This window comes from Taudactylus pleione, unplaced genomic scaffold (genome assembly GCF_031769625.1).
Source record: "Taudactylus pleione unplaced genomic scaffold, aTauple2 ptg000019l, whole genome shotgun sequence".
NCBI classification, from domain to species: domain Eukaryota; kingdom Metazoa; phylum Chordata; class Amphibia; order Anura; family Myobatrachidae; genus Taudactylus; species Taudactylus pleione.
The window spans coordinates 552,787-572,873 of record NW_028284421.1 but is presented as its reverse complement, the minus strand read 5'-3'; the positions used below and the strand labels follow the sequence as shown (position 1 = coordinate 572,873).

The following is a 20,087-nucleotide window of genomic DNA, read 5'->3' as shown; positions in this document are numbered from 1 at the left end:
ATAATAGTGCCAGACCTTGTACAGGTATAGAACTAGACAATGCTATTTTAGGATAAATATTTATAGCAGCACTAATTGTGTTAAAGTAACCTTGGGAAAATAGTGGTTAAACACTTTTATTTCTATTTTTGCCTTTATAATACACATAGAATAACAAATTTATTTCCTCTATTCTACAAAAGTAATATTTTATTGGGGTCTATTCATCATCACTTAATTTCAACAAAAGCAGGTGAAAATTAACATTGTAGAAATTAAGTTTTCGGGCCATTCATCAAGAAGGTAAAGCAGGAGATATTACATATATCTCCTGCTTACCTTTCACTTCCGAAATGGCCCGCTGTCCCCATATACTAGTATGGGGACAGAATTCATCAAGCTCCGAAAATACTATTTTCAGAGCTTAACTGCGGGAGTATTCGCCATCTTCAGATGGAGTTTGCTCGTGTTCATGGCGCGCAACCCTCTCATTCCCTATGGGAAGAAATCCCGGGTTGCGAAGAGGGATCTTTTTGGATCCCTCCACCCCTGTCCAGCTCTTTCTGCTGTATGTCGGGCTTTTGTGCGCTTGCGTGACCTGTAGGTCACGCAGGCACACTATCTTCACTGCTCCAAAAGAAGCAGTGAAGTGCTTCAGGGAAAAATCTGTCTCCGCGCCGGAGCAAGGATGAATTACTCCAGGCCCTCGTTGAGTTAGAATGTTAATTATCAGGGTAACATGATGAATAAAGCCCTTAGGGCTCAATTTATTAACATTATTTTTATTAAAATAAAGTGAAAAAGGGTGTTTTCACACCCTTTTCACATTATTTTAGTATCACCTATAGTTTAGGGCAATTGGAGTAGAATTCGTAAAATTCTACTCCAACCCCTAATTATCACTTATTTTTAGTAATCAGATCGCATTTCCCATGATTATAATGGGAAATGTGATCTGTCTGGCAGTTACTAAAAATAAATTGTGAAAAAAATACCTGGGTCTCCCCCGGATACCGGACTCCTACTCTGCTCTAACGGGGAGAGCAAAGCCGGAAGGCGGTCCCAGTAATCAGCTGTGTGGTCTACACAGACTGCAAGCTGATCACTGCAAAAAAAAATAAATTAACTTATCTGACTCCATGGACCGGTGACCGGGGCTCCGGGAGATGTCCTCCCTCCGGTCAGCTGGTCTCCCATACTGCACTGCAGCCCGGTCGTCAGTGCAGTATGGGAGATCACCTGACCGGAGGCATGGAAGACATCACCAGAGGCCCGGATCATGCAGGTAAGTGTAATTAAGGGAGGGGGGGAGTTCGAGGGGGGGTCTGCGATCATGGGGGTGGGGCTTAGCACCTGGGGGGTAGCAGCGGCGGCCGGTCGGCGCATGCGTGGGCACTTTGTCACAGTATTTTTTCCGAAAATACAGTGACTAGTGTGCGGATGAGATTCGCAGGGACAGAGTTTTCTCGCAAGCTCTGTCCCTGCAAGGGATTTGTAGTAAATCCCTGTGATATTGCCTCAGTCGTTAATATCACACTACAATCTGCATTCAATATGCGGATTATAGTAAATAGAGCCCTTAGTCACGAAAAAAACAACATCAAACTTATGTGTGTAACTGAAGAAATAATAAGATTATCTTCTTTAAAATTAACACATTGAATAAATGCACAAACTGGCATGGAGTGGAAACCACTAATAGATCAGGTGGTTAATAATAATAATGAAAGTATATTCAAATTTGCCATGTATAGTAACAAAAAGTTATTAAAATTTCATTGTTTAATTCCAAAGTATTTGATATAACATTTGTGAAATATTCCATGGTCAGAACCCTATAAATATTAATATAGTCCAAAGTACTATTTTATATTTTGACAAGCCGGTCACAATTTGTCCTATGTGAAGAGTTAATGTTTTATAATTATGTGTCTTTGTTGTGTGTCTGATGCTTCTTGTGTTTATCCTTAAAACATAGGTGCTCTTATTCTAGTGTAACCCAAAACATTACTAGCTTAAACATCAGGTTATTCTTTTTCAGAACATAAAGCTAGACAGAGAATATGAGAGAAGAGCTGTGATACATCTCATAAGGTTTGACCACTCGATTATGTTTTTATTGTAAAAAAACACTTTCTTATCAAAAGATCAGACTGCAGACAATAAATGTGCTTTGACTATTTACTTAATACTTCACTGTAAATTCATTATTTTATTGTATACTTATAAAAATGTATATTATTTTATTTTAGGGGGGTTGGTTTTTTATGTGCTGTTTCTTTCTAGCACTTTGGATATCACAATAATTGTACTGTTTTTATTGCCATATTCTTTTCAGTGATGGTGTTAAATGTAAATAATTGGATGCACAAGTTTCAAAAATGTGGTTTTGTTGTAATTGACTATATAATGTATTCATAAAGATATGTAGACCTAATGTTGATCCTTTGTAGCTCTAGGCATAAAATTACTTGTTCTAATTATGTCTTTGATTTTTTATTGTGTGGAATTATAGCAAAGCAGGTTCTCAAGTATAGTACAGTAAAGGCACTGAGATAAAAGATAATCACTCACCCCAGAGCTATGCATGTATTTACATACGGGTGCAGCTCAGACATGTTTAATGTGGGTCTACTCCCCTTTTTGTCCACAACCTTACATAACTGTGGTTGCATGTAATCTGACATGATTCGCAATGATCTTAATGAGTAACAAGTGTTAGATACTTGCTGCTCAAATTGGCACTAGTTGTGCACATGCTCAGTGAAATATATTGTATGTAAGACACAACATGATGCATAAATGCATTTGCTTGTACCTTTTTAATATTTTTTATGCACATACACAAAGTAAGTGCGAGTTCTATGCTTAACATGCAATTACTAAATTGCATGCTAGTTATTCCTGTCTTTAGTGATGTGTGCCTAAGTGTAATGCAATTGTAAATACTGACAATTTTGTGTATAAAAAAGTTTGCAATGCATGCGATTGTATATCACCAACTAGATATCTATTTTGCTAACATAGCCCCTATCTTTAATTTGAGGGGCATATGCAATTAGTCGTCTTTACTTGTTGGTAAAATGTCCAGAGCTATTCAGTTAAAGACCTATGATCAACCCTCGAGCAGCCATGAAACAGCAGTTAGCGCTTATTTCTGTTTGCATCTTTCAGAAGTACGAGCAGAAAAATGTGCTAATTGCTGCCTCTGGGCTGCTCATGGGTTGATTGCATGTCTCTAATTGAATAGCCCTGGGCACTTTATCCAGTGGATCTCACCACTCGACTCAAACTTTGACTAATTGAGTAATATTTTGAGAACAGAACAGAGTAGCGCAAAGAGATATTGGGAATTATTGTAAATAAATAAAATAAAAGTTATATTTTATAAGTATATATTTTTGTAGAAGAGTGCCCCACAAAGCGCCATATTCAATTAGTCGTAGGAGTTCACCTGCGATTAATTGTCGTGCTGATCCAATACAAGAAGGGGGGATTCCCCGCAGTTGGACTTTACCACGCACCTCATGGAGATGCAAGGTAAAATCCAAGTAAAAACGGCCTAATTGGCCTCACGCGTGAGGGAAAAACACACTGATTCTGCCGTTTTCGCGGAATCAGTGTGTTTACGCTAGGGGTGTGCACCGGCCACTTTTCGTGTTTTGGTTTTGGATCGATCTTCGTGTTTTGGATCTGGATTGGTTTTGCCAAAACCACCCTTCCGTGTTTTGGGTTCTGGGTTTTGTGTTTTGGATCTGTATTTTTTTTTTAAAAGAAGCATAAAAACAGCTAAAATCACAGAATTTGTGGGTTTTTCTGCTCCTATGCTATTATTAACCTCAATAACCTTCATTTCCACTAATTTCCAGTCTATTCTGAACACCTCACACCTCACAATAGTGTTTTTATGTCCAAAAGGTTGAACCGAGGTAGCTGGATGACTATGCTAAGCGACACGAGTGGGCGTCACAAACATGTGGTCCATCTAGGAGTGACACTGCAGTGGCAGACAGGATGGCAGTTTGAAAAACTAGGCCCCAAACAGTACATAATGCAAAGAAAAAAAAAAGGTGCAAGATGGAATTGTCCTTGGGCCCTCCCACCCACCCTTATGTTGTATAAATAGGACATGCACACTTTAACAAACCAATCATTTCAGCGCCAGGGTCTGCCACACGACTGTGGCTGAAATGATTGGTTCGTTTGGGCCCCCACAAAACAAGCTGGCAATTAATGTGTCCCTGCACAAACTGGCTCTACGGAGGCAAGATGTCGTCCTCATCCTCCTCATTCACCGATTCCTCACCTCTTCAGTGTTGTGTACATCCTCACAGAGTATTAATTCGTCCCCGCTAGAATCCACAACCACAGGTCCCTCTGTACGTTCTGGAGGCTGGTCTCCCTGGAAGAGTTGATAATTCATTTTTATGAACATCATCTTCTCCACATTTTGTGGAAGCAGCCTCCTACGCCTTTCGCTGACAAGGTTCCCAGCTGCACTAAACACTCTTTCGGAGTACACACTGGAGAGGGGGCAACTCAGGTAAAATAGAGCCAGTTTGTACAGGGGCCTCCAAATTGCCTCTTTTTCCTGCCAGTACAGGTACGGACTGTCTGACATGCCTACTTGGATGCTGTCACCGATGTAATCCTTTAACAGACAGACGCATGCTTGTCGCTGCTGCTTTGAGGATGCAGGTGCGGCTACAGCCCACACAATTCACAAAGACAGAAAAAAAAAGAAGAATTTTTTATTTTTTGTGGAGCGCACTTTGAGGGTTACACCACCCTTTAACAGACAGACGCACGCTTGTCGCTGCTGCTTTGAGGATGCAGGAGCGCGTACTGCGCATACATTTCACACACAAACACAGAAAAAAAGATTATTTTATTTTGTTGGAGCTCACTTTAAGGGTAACACCACCCTTTAACAGACAGACGCACGCTTGTCGCTGCTGCTTTGAGGACAGTATCATATGCAGTGACAGTAGACTTGTCAGAAATTGTTGGCACGTCCTTCAGTCCAGACCAGATGTCCAAACCGGCCCTTGACTTATGACACAGGCGCACGCTTGGCGCTGGTACTGTGTTGATGCACATGCAGCTACAGCCCACACATTTCACAAAGACAGAAAAAAAAAGAAGAATTTTTTATTGTTTGTGGAGCGCACTTTGAGGGTTACACCACCCTTTAACAGACAGACGCACGCTTGGTGCTGCTGCTTTGAGGATGCACGTGCGGCTACAGCCCACACAATTCACAAAGACAGAAAACATTTTTTTTTTTTATTGTTTGTGGAGCGCACTTTGAGGGTTACACCACCCTTTAACAGACAGACGCACGCTTCTCGCTGCTGCTTTGAGGATGCAGGTAGAATCTAGACGGGATTTGGAACCGGGGACACACTACCTCCATCAATTGTCTAAATCCCACTGCACCAATGGCGGATACCGGATGCACGTTTAACACCAACATAGCAGTCAAGGCCTCAGTTATACGTTTTGCTTCAGGATGACTGCTGTCGTACTTCATCCTCCTCGCTAAGGACTGTTGGAGGGTCAATTGTTTAGTAGAAGTAGTGGTGTTCCTACTTCCTCTCAGGGATGATGAACAACTCCCAGCAGCAGCAACAGAAGTAGGAGGAAGTGGTTCTTGATCTTTCCCTATTTTATTTTTATCGGAGAAAGTTTGGTCCTCCATTTATGTTATATTGATATATACGTACGGCTAAGGTGCACACAAACACAGAAAATAATGTTTTATTTTTGTTGGAGACTAGTGCACTTTGTGGGTTACACCACCCTTTAAGAAATGAGCCAGCCGGCCCTTTACTTATGGGACACAGGCGCACGCTTGGCGCTGCTCCTTTGCTGATGCACGTGCAGCCACAGTGCACACAATTCACAAACACAAAAAAATATATATTTTTATTTTTTTTGGAGTGCACTTTGGGGGTTACAGCACCCTTTAATGGTCAAGCCGGCCGGCCCTTTACTTATGACACAGGCGCACGCTTGGCACTACTTTGTTGATGCACGTGCGGCTACTGCGCACACAATTCACAAACACAGAACATTTTTATTTTATTTTTTGCATTTGGGGGGAGCACCCCTGATGGACAGAGCACCCCCTGGACAACACTTCAGCACCCCTTTAGGACTGAGACACTGCACAGGACTTTGGAGTGGACACAGCCCCTATGGACAACAGCAGCACAGCACAACACAGCCAGCCCCTATGGACTTTGGAGGAGTGGACACAGCCCCTATTGACAACAGCAGCACAGCGCAGCACAGCACAGCACAATACTGCACTACACTACACTACACAGCCCAGCCAGCCCTAACTCCCACCAACACTCTTCACTGTCCACAACCGAATGAGAAAATGGCACCGACACGGGTACCTTATATAGAATCCAAAACCCGCGAGACCCGGAAGGCGGGATGATGACATTTTGCCTCGATTTCAGATCAGAGTCAGGCGGGAAAAGTCGAGCCTGACTCGGATCGGCCTCGGATCGGGGGGGCTCGGGGGGGTTCAGATTTCAGAAATCCGAACCCGCTCACCCCTAGTTTACGCGCACGAGTCCTGATTTTATGACATGGGGAAAAAGCTTTAATTGAATAGCTAATCCTCGTGCCACAGGACTTTGGGCCGGCAATTAGTCGCGAGTGAACTCCCGCAGCTAATTGAATATGGCCCAAAGAGTCTTTCTTGGCTTTGTAAAACTAATTAAATAATATAATAGTTTGCTAGATACACTCTTAAGAATCTGTCTCTCAACATTTTCAGCAGACTCTCCATCTTTGGGCAACAAGAGTATGTGAAGAATACATTTTCCCCTCTATGTAAGATCCCACAACTTTGAGGTACATTTTACTAAAGTGCAGGTTTTTAGAAGTGGAGATTTTGCCCATAGCATCCAATCGGGATGCAGTCTGGATACCAGCGATATCCCGCCCGCCGATATCCCGACACTACAAGCCCGACATGGGACTAAAGATAGGCGTCGAAATCCCGATGCCTATCATTAGCCCCACTACGAAATCCTGCCACCCAGCATACCGAACGAAGGTAATCCAGGTGTCTTAGGTTCTAGCTGTGGGGGGAGGGTTAGGTTTAGGGATCCCCGGGGGGATTTAGGGTTAGGCACCTCCCTGGGAGGGTTAGGGTCACAGTAGGGAAAGGGGGGGTTAGGCACCACTAGGAGGGGGTTAGGGCCAGCCCCCCCCCACCGGGAGGGTTAAGTTTAGGTTGCGGGAGGGGGGGATAGGGTTAGGCACTAACGGGGGGAGGTTAGGGTTAGCCACTAGGTGGTGAGGTTAGGGTTAGGCACAACTAAAGGAGGGTTAGGGTAGGGTAGGGTTAGTGTCCTTACCAGCCCCAGTCGAGATTTACCTCCTTCGGTCTTCTGGTGTCGGTATATGATCCGGTGGCTGTTTGGCCGCCAGCATTAGATACCAATTCCCATCCAATCAGATTCTAGCTATTATCTTCTAGAAGGCGCTAGGCCAATGACAAGTAGAATCTGATTGGTGGCTATGGGCAACACCTCCACTTATAAAAACCCACTCTTTAGTAAATCTACACCTTTAATTCTCTGGCTGAAAGTGCAATCACAGATGTGGATCAACATATCAGAATCATGTGCCAGGGACATTATTGTGTAAAAAGATATTTTAATTTCACATAAAATTTTATCTCTGTGTATAGCTGTACATAATGTTGGTTTTCTAATTTATTTGATTTCTAGTAAAAAAAAAAAACACATCACTGAATGTCAGCAGATTTCTATTACTCATGTGAGGGCATTCCACATCCTTCTGTCACTCAAGGTGTCCCCCGTACACTCATGCTGCTCCTTTCACTGGCAACTATCAGTTCCTTTCATTTTACAGCAGAGTTCCCAAACACGGTCCTCAAGGCTCCCCAACAGTTCAGGTTTTAGAGATATCCATGGTTGAGCACAGGTGGTTAAATCAAATTGACTGAGGTACTAATTAAGTCACCTGTGCTCAACCATGGATATCTCTAAAACCTGAACTGTTGGGGAGCCTTGAGGACAGTGTTTGGGAACCTCTGCTCTAGGGCACCAAATACACTACAGTGATTGCATAAAATAGCACCGAAAGCTTATGTCAATCTGTGATTCATCGGCAATTAATGCATAAATGTGAGTAGGCCCAAAGCTTGGGAAAGGGAAAGGCATGTTGGGGGCTAGTAGGTGAGGTGAGGACCTAATGTCAGGTTGCGGCCTAGGATCGGCCATTACTCTCCGTGGTGCCAGCTTCCTCTGATCCCTCGGGTGGTCAGACGCCAGGTGCAGCACGGGGTACGCGCTGAGCATTATTCTTAGTGCCATGTGGACAGTCGTGTGCCACGCCATGCCTTGTTTTCTGCGGTCGCCGTCAAGGACGCGGCCATGACAGTTCACATCACCTGACTGCCCTTTACCCAATGGTAGCATGATGGTGGTCAGCTGACGCTGTCCACCTATGATCTTCCACCTTAGGGAATAAAGCCTGTGTCCGGACGGAAGGAAGTTGCCTGTGCAATGTCCAGTATTTACTGCTACCTCGTTCCAGGTTCCCTCTTCGTGTTCTCCTTGTGTCTACAACAGGGGTGTATCTAGGGATCCAAGCGCCCCTGGCAATGTAATGGACTGGCGCCCCCCTCCCCCCCCTATGCAGTGCCCCCAGTAGTAATCCCTCAGTAGTAATTCCCTCTATGCTGCATTGCACCCAGTAGTAGTTCCTCCTATACAGTGCCCCCAGTAGTAGACCAGAGTAGTAGTCCCCCCTATACAGTGCCCCAGTAGTAGTCCCCCTATACAATTCCCCAGAAGTAGTCCTCCTATACAGTGCCCCCAGTAGTAGCCCCCCCTATACAGTGCCCCCAGTAGTAGTCCCCCCTATACAGTGACCACCACTGTCCGCTCTGAGTCCCGGCCCGCTCTTCTCCTGCATAGGAGAGACGTCATGATGTCTCTCCCATCACATGCTGCTGGGGAGCCGGAAGACGGAGCTCATGAGTGAGCTCCAGCCGGCTCCCTCCACGGACGACGCAGCAGCAAATGAGAGTCTGTCTGACTCTCATTGGCTGGCTGCTATTACAAAACACACAGCCGCCGCTGGTGGCTGTGTGTTTGTAAACTGTGTAGGGCAGACTGTTCTCACTGCGGTCTGCCCTACACTTGTGGGGCCTGGGGACTAGTCCACCCCTTGGCTACTGGTGGCACTGCCGGATGGCGCCCCCCCTTTGGTCGGCGCCAATGGGTAGATACGCCCCTGGTCTACAAATACCAACTCCTTGTGCAACAGAGCTTCATAACATCTTGCCTGTGTGCTGACAAGTGCCAACCCTTAGTGCAACAGTGTGTTCTATAACATCTCGCCTGTGTGCGGAACCACTGCCACTTCTTTGTGCAAAAGTGTGTCCTATAACATCTCGCCTGTGTGCCGAACAACTGCTAACTCCTTGTGCAACAGTGCATCCTAAACACCTCGCCTATGTGCTCAGCAAGTGTCTCGCCACTGTGCACAGAGCGTATTTCCATAATTTCCTGTGTACCTATCAAGTGGCATCTTGGTGCGCAATTGTGCATCTGGACACCACACCGGAGTGTATTACCAGCAGCACCCCTTGGTGCAACTTTGCGTCAAACCACCTTCCTTGTGTATTATTACAAGTGCTACCTCTTGGTGCAATTGTGCGTCAAAGGACTTCTCTAGTGTACAAATTACAGTCTCCTCATTGGTGCAGTCTACTTCTACAGAAGTAATTCTCCAGGGCCACTAGTAAGTTCTCTATTCCCGTGGGTACCAGACACCAGACCAAAGGACCATGACCTGCCAGCTGGGTGCAACTAAACCCATATTCCGTTTGGAGGGGTCACTGGTGAACATCTCCTGGCTGGTTAGACTCCGCACCATTGGTCAGGTCTCGCCAACGTCTGGTATTCGTGGATGAGGAGATCTTACATACAGGCCCCATGCCTCTGATTCCTTCCTCAGCCCGGGACCTCAGCTTTCATCCCCTCAGCAGGGGATTGCACACAGCCGGTCGTGACACCTAGTCTTTGCTGACTCTAGAATGGTGGTGCCCAACCTCACATCTTGGGAGGAACAGTCATGACATCTGACAAGACACAAATGTATTGTAAGGATACTTCTCAATTGTCAGGTAAATTTGGCAGGTTTTACTAAAAGTAAAAAATAAATTAGTCAACAGTAGAAGTTAAAGTTAAAAACAGTTTTGTTGTCTTTATTTGCACCAACAGTACACTGTTTTTTCCCAGTTAGGTGTAGTTGCTCAAATAATTAAATACATAGATCCACTCTGAGGTCCAACTAACAGCAAGCCTCCTGTCAGACATCTTCTCTCAAAACCCTCCCTAAACAAACCACATACCTTCTTTTATGAGAGATGCAGACACACCAGGTGGTGATCTCTACTATAAATATATATATATATATATATAATCATATATATATATGTGTGTCCCACAGGTGGCACTCCAGGCTAGTAAAAAAGGTAACACTCTATGCAGCATAAAGCACTTAATGCTGCATCGAGTGTTATCTTTTTTACTAGCCGGGAGTGCCGCCTGTGGGACTTTGTATTTCGCCAATCTTGCTCTGAGGTTGGCTGTGGAAAATTCTCATTTCCGGCAAGGCCAGAGCAGGTATGTAGACCACTGCTTCCCCTCACGACCATTAGACTGTGCCTCATACCAGTCATACTGTCCCAATATTAGTTGTAAGATAGAAGGACTGGCCAAAACATGGTCAAACATTGAGGTGTGTAGTGTGATCAGATTTCTCTGTCTAAAGGGCACATCAGCAGCTGAAATTAATCACCAACCTGTCGAGGTGTACTGTGAAAACATCATGCCACAGATTTGGGTTTGGTGCACTCTCTTTAATAATGGCAGGACAGACGTTGAAGATGAGCAGCGGGCTGGTCGGCCAAGCATGTCCACCACAGATGACAATTTGTGCCGCATTGAAAGTCTGATTCAGGAGGACAGACGTATTTGACTTAGTGATATTGCTGACAAACTGAATATCTGAGTGAGTACTAGGCACAACATCGTTTATGAGCAACTGGGCCCAAGGAAAAAGTGAACGATGTTGTGTACAGTCCCACTGAAATATTCAGTTCATCAGCAATATCACTAACTCAAATGCGTCTGTCCTCCTGACCTTCAATGTGGCACAATTAAGATGAAACTGTAAAAAAAAATAAAAAAAATTGTAATGTGATGCAAATGCATGCCTCCCAACGATGCCACTGTGAAAGAATGACTGTATATGCATAGATAAAAAGAGGGTGATGGTCACAGCCGCATCACTTTTGGTGTATATTTAGCATTTCTAAATTATTGTTCTATCTCCTCCCCTAAAAATATTTCCACATAAAGATGTGTGGAGCACCAGCTTCTGGCAATTAGTGGAACACACTACCAGCAGTCATGGCAGTTATTTATTTATTACCAGTTATTTATATAGCATGGATACAGTATATTCTGCATAGCTTTACAGAGAATATTTGCACATCCACATCAGTCCTTTTCCCAGTGGACCTTACAACCTATGTTCCCTACCACATGCTCACACACACATACACAACTAGGGTTATTTTTTTTATTGGGAGCCATTTAACCTACCAGTATATTGTTGGACTGTGGGGGGAAACCAGGGTAACCAAAGGAAACCCACGCAAGCATGGAGAGAATATCCAAACTAGCCGCACATCCACTAGGCGAATAGGGAAAGACAGTACGATGACAACATTGTGATCGTACCTTCATTCCCCATCCCCTGCAGTACCTACACAGAACACAGTGTAGGCACCCTCCCTCATCCCCGAACATGACCAATCTGTTGTTATCGGCAGATTGACCGGCATTTTCAGGCAATGATTTATGTCGGAAACGACCAGCGGGAGTGTGCATCGCTGGTTCGTTTCCGACATTATAGCTCACGATTTATGCACAATTAATGAGCGATTGCACGATTACGATGTCATAATCGTGCATTCGCTCATTAATATTGCCTAGTGGATGTGCGCCTATAGGGCTGTAATGGGAATCGAACTAAAGACCTCAGTGCTCAGGCTGTAATGGGAACCCTTACACCATCCATGCAGTCCATTATATCAAAAGTCCTGACTGTCAGCATGATGGCACAATGCCTTCACCTCGGAAAAGTTGGGAAATATGTATGTATACAGTATATATGTGGTAATAACTGTAATCCTGAGTAGGACCTCTCTACTTTAGTGTACTGTATGTAGTGAATTAATGACTTCATAGTACTTTTAAGCATATCTATAAGTGGCAAGAGCTGAGCTAGGGAGAGGTGGTTAGATCAGCAAACACACTGCTCAGTTCTTATAGAGTGTATACTTATATGAAGTGATTGTGTGCTTCAGTGCCCAATTTTCCCCTTTTAGATGCAACATAAACCATTTTAATTAATATTGTGTCACCAAAAGGGATTGGAATGGGCAATTGAATTCTGCCAAGATAGAGTCTTTTGATGAAAACATATCTTTATTGATTGCAGAAAAAGAAAATCATTCTTAAAATGAAATCCTGAGAAAAATCATATCCCTGAGAGAAAATTTCTGAGTGGCAGGCTAAGATTAACATCATAAAATTGAATTTGTGCTGCAAAGCTTTGATGTAATCAGCAGCTGGGAGATGGTATTGGCCTCGCCGTGCTCTCTTTGATTGTCGGGAATTATTGCGTGGAATGAAATAAATGTTTCTTGTGTAATTTTTTTCTAGAGACACAAAGCCGGGCTACAAGACAGTTGATTTTTTTGTAAAACATGAAATTGGTTGCATTACGTTTATCATTTGTGATCATCGTACTTTTTTCTAAAAACCCTTGCAATGTTGTGAGTTGAATACAATTTACTTTACATTGTCTCAAATGGACTAAAATAAAGACTATACTGTCAGCTTTTGTAACAAACAGTGTGTATTGTTTATTACTTAGTGCATCACACATTTTGTCTCCCTTTAGTACCATTGCAATTGCTTCTTATCTCTGGGAATGGTATGCAGTCGGGAAGCCGGCGGACCTAATCTCGACAGCCGGATTCCCAACTGCTTTATCACGGCGAGGGTTAAATGACAGGCGTCTAAATCTAGACACCTGTCATTTTACCAATGCCGGGAGACTGGCATCCCCATCGAAGTGATTCCGAGCGCAGACAGCCGCAGGGGAGGAGGGTTAGGTTTAGGGCTCCCGGGGGGACTTAGGGTTAGGCAACCCCCCGGGGGGGACTTAGGGTTAAGCACTCCACCAGGGGACTTGGGTTTAGGCGGCGGGGAAGGGGGGGTTAGGTTTAGGCAGCAGGGAAGGGGGGGTAAAGGGATAGACACCCGCGGGGGGGAGGCTAGGGTTAGGCACCCCCCCGGGGGACTTAGGTTTAGGCAGTGGGGAAGGGGGGGGTTAGGTTTAGGCACAGAGGGGGGATTAGGGTTAGGCACTGGGGGGAAGGTTAGGGTTAGGCACCCCTAAGGAAGGTTAGGGTTGGGGAGGGTTATGGTTAGTGAATACTTACCTTAGGGACGATCGGGATTTTCACCTATGTCGGGCAGCCGCTGTTGGGATTCTAACCGCCGGACGTGCGTCCTTCGGTAAATCATACCCATCATCCCAATTCCCTGGGAATACAGTGATTAGGTCCATGCCTCACTGTTCAAGAGAAATTTCTTTTTGCTGAGATGCAAAGGTAGAATTCTTTGTCAGGGAGTGGCTTTCTTTACCATTCCTTATTAAAGTAACCCTTTCTTGATTTCTTTTCTTTTCCATTGTGTGGTACCCAGAATAAATTTAATATGCATGTTATAGTGTTTGCATTATCACATACCCTTTGTTAACGAATTGCAATGTCTCATCAGGAATTTATTTTGCCTTGGCACTAATCTTTGGCAGTCTTGCTATTCCCTTTTGCCACACCACAGCAGAGAGACACAGATCTCTCACCACACAGACAATAAGCCAGGCCATAAGTTTGCAAAAAGGGTGTTGTATTGATTACTAAGGACTCCACCAAGGGTGTTAAGAGGAGGCACTTCAGCAAAAGGTTTAGTTGGCAGGGTATTCTTGATTAGACTATAGGACAAATTCAAATACCAAATTATCACAATCACGGATGTAATCACTTTTGTATTGCAACAATGTTGAACCTAAGACTACATGTTTCCTAGAGAATTATTCTAAATACCTATTTACTATACTAATGTATCTGAGCATTTCATTGTAAAAACTATTAAGTTCAACAATATCTGTTTTTAGAATTGAAGGTCTTTATCTTTAATATCAGTGCCCAGGACACCTATGCAATCTTAGAATTCCTTAAATGGATTGAACGGTGGTAACCCGGGTCATGTTTGAGTTTTCATGTACACGCTGGTGCTGTTCTAGCATACAAGTAAAAGTAGTCTTTCCTAAAAATAATACCATTGCAGCACTGATACTGTATGTGTAATTAAATAAGGTCTATTACACCAAATGGATAGTAATGTATAACAAAATGGTTTAATCTCATCAACTTGGAGGATACAGCATTTCCTCAAGGAGATGGGTACAGCATGCACTGGAATTGGCTGTGGCACTGCAAGTCCCATCCTCTCCTTTTCTTTCAGTAACTTGACTCTCTGGATCTCTCTATGCAGCTGGGCTCTCTGGATCTTTCTCTTTCTTTTAGCAGCGCTCCTCTGCTTCTGACTATGGTGACTATGGAGGGACAATCTCTTTACCCTCCCAGACTATCCATTCTCTCTTTGTACAGTTAGCTTGGCTCTGCCTGCCCAATGGACACCCTAGGCAAAGCTTCACTCCTACTGCCCCTATTTACCCCCGTTGCATGCGCTGTTGTCACGTGTCACTTACTCCTCCCCCCCGGCCAACATAATACAGTATTTCCCACACACTTCAGCACGTCTATGGATCCCCACACACTTGGCACAAAGAGTCTAACTACCAGCAGAATAGTGCCATCACACAATTAATAACAATCACAAAATAAGACCATAGCAGCGGGCGCTGGGGATCTTCCACCAGCTGCCCTGTAGTAACTGCTGTTGTACCCGGTAACTGGGGGCTGAAGTTCGTGCACTGTGACATTCATCCCATTAATTCGGGACACCCATGAATTACACAGATTCTGGGTCTGGCTGACTGCAAGTCTCTATTTCACCACAGAACCTGCGTTATTCATGAGTGTCCCAAATTAAAGAGATGATATGACTAGCCTACATATACTCATGTAGAGAAACATACATAATCCCTTTTATAGTGTAAAACATGCCGTACTGTACGTAGGTACACATAGAAAAACACTGGCCTACAGACCCCATATACATATGTGCACATATATTTATATACTGTAGATAAACACACACACACACAGATATATATATAATGCAATGTGTGTATGGACAGCACTCCTGGACTAGGTATAAATAGAAGCCACACTTACAGGAAACAATAAAACACATTAGCCCCCATTAATAAAAAAACACACTGGCCACTAAAGAAAACAATAAAACACATTGGCCCCCACAGGAAATAAATACAAACACATCGCCCCCACAAGAAAAAACACATTGGTCCGCACAGAAAGATAAAATAAAACACATTGGCCCCCACAGGAGAATAAACACACACATGGCCCCTTGGCAGAAAAAACAGACACATTAGCCTCCATAAAAAAAAAACACATTGGCCCCTAAAGAAAACAATAAAACACCTTGGCCCCCATAGGAAAAAAATACAAACACATCGGCCTTCACAAGACAAGAATGCACATTGGCCCACACAGAAAAATAAAAACACATCGGCCTCCACAAGAAAACAATACAGCGAGCAGTGTATGTCCCTGGGGCCGCGGGGGTTTGGTGGGTAGTGTATGTCCCTGGGCTGGGGGAGTACTGGAGGCCAGGACGTAGGGTATGATTAGAGGTTGGGGGTAGGGTGGGTTACGGGTATGTTCCAGAGGCGGGGATGATACTTATGGTGAGTACTCTATTATGAGGTCAGAGGGGTAGGGCTGGTTAGCCAATCGCCCCCACTGGAACCAGCACCTGAAGCATGAGCTCCATACATTCCTCTGCTTCTGGGGTCAAGATGGGAGTAGTGATAGAAGTGGGATGCAGGGGGCAGGATGGGAGTAGTGATGGTAATGGGATGGTGGGGTCAGGATGGGAGTAGTGATAGTAGTGGGATGCAGGAAGAGGATGGGAGTAGTGATAGTAGTGGGATGCAGGGGGCAGGATGGGAGTAGTGATGGTAATGGGATGGTGGGGTCAGGATGGGAGTAGTGATAGAAGTGGGATGCAGGAAGAGGATGGGAGTAGTGATAGTAGTGGGATGCAGGGGGGAGGATGGGAGTAGTGATAGTAGTGGGATGCAGGGGGCAGGATGGGAGTAGTGATAGAAGTGGGATGCAGGGGGCAGGATGGGAGTAGTGATGGTAATGGGATGGTGGGGTCAGGATGGGAGTAGTGATAGTAGTGGGATGCAGGATGGGAGTAGTGATAGTAGTGGGATGCAGGGGGCAGGATGGGAGTAGTGATGGTAATGGGATGCAGGAAGAGGATGGGAGTAGTGATAGTAGTGGGATGCAGGAAGAGGATGGGAGTAGTGATAGTAGTGGGATGCAGGGGGCAGGATGGGAGTAGCGATAGTAGTGGGATGCAGGGGGCAGGATGGTAGTAGGGATAGTAGTGGGATGCAGGAGGAGGATGGGAGCAGTAGTAGTGGGAAGCAGGGGGTTGAATGTAAGTAGTAGTGCAGATCAGGGGGCAGGATGAAAGTAGTAGTAGTGCAGATCAGGGGGCAAGATGGGAGTAGTAGTGGGAAGTGGGGGCAGAATGGGAGTAGTAGTAATGGTGGAGCAGAGGCAGGTTTGTGGTAGTAGTAGTGTGGGTCAGGCTAGGAGTAGCACTGTGGAGCAGCCAGGGAGCAGGGTGGTTGTAGTGGTGGAAATAAGCAGGTAGGATTAAAGTGAAAGGGAGTCTGCAGGAAGAAGCTGACTAAGAATAACCTCCACTCCGGGGTCACCTTAAGTATCACCGCAGACGCAGCTTATGAGTCCCGGTCCCAGTCTCTCTCTCAGCGCTGACAGCAGTCTCACACAGCCAGTGTTGGGAAAGCCCCTGCCACCTGTGTCCTGCTCCTCTGGCTCCTACTCAGTCCCAGGCACAGCTACAAACACCTCTCTCTGGTCCACTTTGTCTGCAACAGCCCTAGGGCCTCCGACCATCCCAAAGAGACAGGGTGTGACGGCGGACAGCGCAGGCTGAGGGAGGAGATGCGGAAGTAGATAGATTCACTTCAATTTCTGTACCCTGACGTCAACCAGGGCCACACCTGGGGGGGGGCTGGAGGTACATGTGCACCGGGAGCGCCGCTGCACCCAGCGTCAGTGACCTCCAGCCCGGCGCCGCAGGGATACTCTAAGGCGGGCAACCGCTGAGATTTTATTACCAACGGGCGCCCAGCTCTTCTCTGCAGCACTGCGCTAGCCGGAGGCTGGAGTTCTCTCCTGAACTCCAGTTTCTGGCTCTCCCCACAGGCACTATGGGAGAGATGTAATTGCGTCTCTCCCATAGTTCCGAGGAGCAGCCGGGCGGACCCAACGGCGGCGGTCACAGGAGCGGGGTTTAAGGTAAGTATTTCTTTTTTGTGTGTGTGTGTGTGTGTGTGTGTGTGTGTAAGCGGCACTACGGGGCATTACCAGGGGGACTACAGAAGCATTACCAGGGGGACTACAGAAGAATTGCCAGGGAGCACTACAGGGGTATTATCAGGGGGCACTACGGGGGCATTACCAGGGTGCACTATGGGGGCATTACCAGGGGGCACTACGGGGGCATTAAGAGGGAACACTACAGGGGCATTATTAGGGCTCTCTACATGGGCATTATCAGGGGACACTACAGGAGCATTACCAGGGGGCTCTACAGGGCATTACCAGGGGGCTCTACAGGAGCATTACTAAATGGGCACAACAGGTGCATAACTAGGGGTATTACTACATGGGCACTACAGGGGCATTACCAGGAGGCTCTACAGGGGCATTACTAGGGGGCACTAAAGGGGCATTACTAAATGGGAACTACAGGGGCATTACTAGGGGTATTACTACATGGGCACTACAGGGGCATTACTAGAGGGCATTACTATATGGGGACTACAGGGGCATTACTATATGGGCACTACAGGGGCATTACCATATGGCATTACAGGGGCATTACTATGGGAACATTGCCATATGGCCACTAGTACAGGGGCATTACCTCAGCGGGCATTACTATAGGTACACTACTGAAGGGGCATTACTATGGGGGCACTGCTGCAGGGGAATTACCAGGGGGAGGGGGGCGCCAAATTACTGTCTTGCCCCGGGTGACAAAAACACTAGTTTCGGCCCTGTGTCATCAGCCAGTGTCCATTGTCATTCCCTACCATCCAAGTGGGCATAGAGGGGGAATATAACTTTGTGGCTTGCGTAGCGAGCCACCGAGCCTGAAGAGCGGCGAGCGGCCAACTTTCATTTTTGGTGGACTGTGTGGGCAGGAAACTGCACTTCCGCCCTCAGTCCACGTCACTTCCAGGTACGGCTTTTCAAGGGGAAATATACCTTTCCGAGGGGATGCCGCACAGTGATGGTGGAGCCGGGAGCTTCCGGTTTGCATTCCAGAGTGGAACGCAAATCCTGGAAGTGCGGCAGGCGGTGTCAGCCAGCCCAGAAGAAGGATTAAATGGCCCGGCCCAGCGGGGAGTTGCCCGCTTTCCCAGCAGGGTACATTTGTGCCCTTATATTAAAGCTGCATGTAAAAAACTGCAATTCTCCCATAGGCATGGTGTTTAAGGGGATACACCTCAAAAGCTATTGGAGGTACCAACTGAAATTTGGCATGGGGAGGTAGAACTGTTGCTTGGAGCTGCATGCCAAATTTCAGGGCATATACATAAAAAATTAGGACTTGGGAGTAATCTAAATTTCCAACTGTCACATTTTTCGGACATTCTCAATTAGGACAACTTTTCTGCTGGCAGGCGCAAGCGGGGGCCGGGTCCGGGAGGGAGGAAGCCGGCATTTGCTGCGTTCGGGATGCGGGGGAGAGGGGGTGGGGGTTAGCGGGCGTTAGCTGTGGCCGGGAACCGGGGAGAGTAGTGGGTGTGGCGGCAGTGCGGGCGGTGGTGGTGCAGGCACTAGGACCCAGGGGAGGTAGCAGCACACAGATGCAGGCTAGGATCTGGAATATCCATGATACCTGCATCTGTGTTTAAAAAAAACACAGAAGCAGGGATGGGTCAGTGAGACCTGTCTGTGCTTCTGTGTTTAATTAAACAAAAAACCTGTGTAAAAAAAAATGCCATGGCCCCCTCCCCAAAAACTGGTTGTGCTAAATACAGGGGAGAAATGACATAGGGGTCCCCCGTATGAAGCACAACCAGCACCAGGCTTTTCAGAACCAGTCCTGGTTGCCAAAATGTGGGGAACAAATAATGTAAGGGTCCCCCGTATCAGCACAACCAGCACTGGGCTCAGAGCCGGCCCTGGAAATACAGGGGGAAAAAAATGCGTAGAGTGCCCCTGTATTTACCAGAACCAGCACCGGCCTCTTTCTAGCAGGGGGCTGATGCCACAGCCAGGGGAGCCTTTCACCGGGCCCCCCAGCCACATCACCCCTGACCACTCGTCAGCCCAGGCCAGGGATCCCTGGGGACCTGGGACCCCCCAATAAAGGGGTCCCCCTCCACAGGCCTAGGCTGATAGCCCGGGGCTATCCCCGGCACCCTTGGGTGGTGGTTGCCGGGTTGATTGTGTAAAGTGTGCTGCAAGTAAAGTTAAAATATTGGCTTTTGCTATGGAACTACAGTTCCTAGCAAGCCTCCCCTGCATGCTGGTACTTGGAGAACCAGAAGTATCAGCAGGCGGGGCATAACAGGCCTGCTGGTACTTGTAGTTCCACAGCTAAAGCAATATTAAAACACCACAGAACCTCAGTTGCATAGACTGCATGTGTGTATTCCAATGAGCACACAATTCTGTGAATTAGCAGCTCCACCAT

The 20,087-nt window shown here is 46.1% G+C and overlaps 1 protein-coding gene across 3 annotated transcripts in view; it reads left to right on the top strand.

Moving 5' to 3' along the window:
* Window positions 1-2,020: 2,020 nt before the first annotated feature.
* WDR72 (WD repeat domain 72) overlaps window positions 2,021-20,087 on the top strand; it is a 363,484-nt gene continuing 345,417 nt past the window's right edge. For all 3 annotated transcript variants that reach the window (XR_015869431.1, XM_088443051.1, XM_088443041.1), the window contains exon 1: window positions 2,021-2,073. The gene's annotated coding sequence lies outside the window, so the exon portion shown is untranslated. The remainder of the gene's footprint in view (window positions 2,074-20,087) is intronic.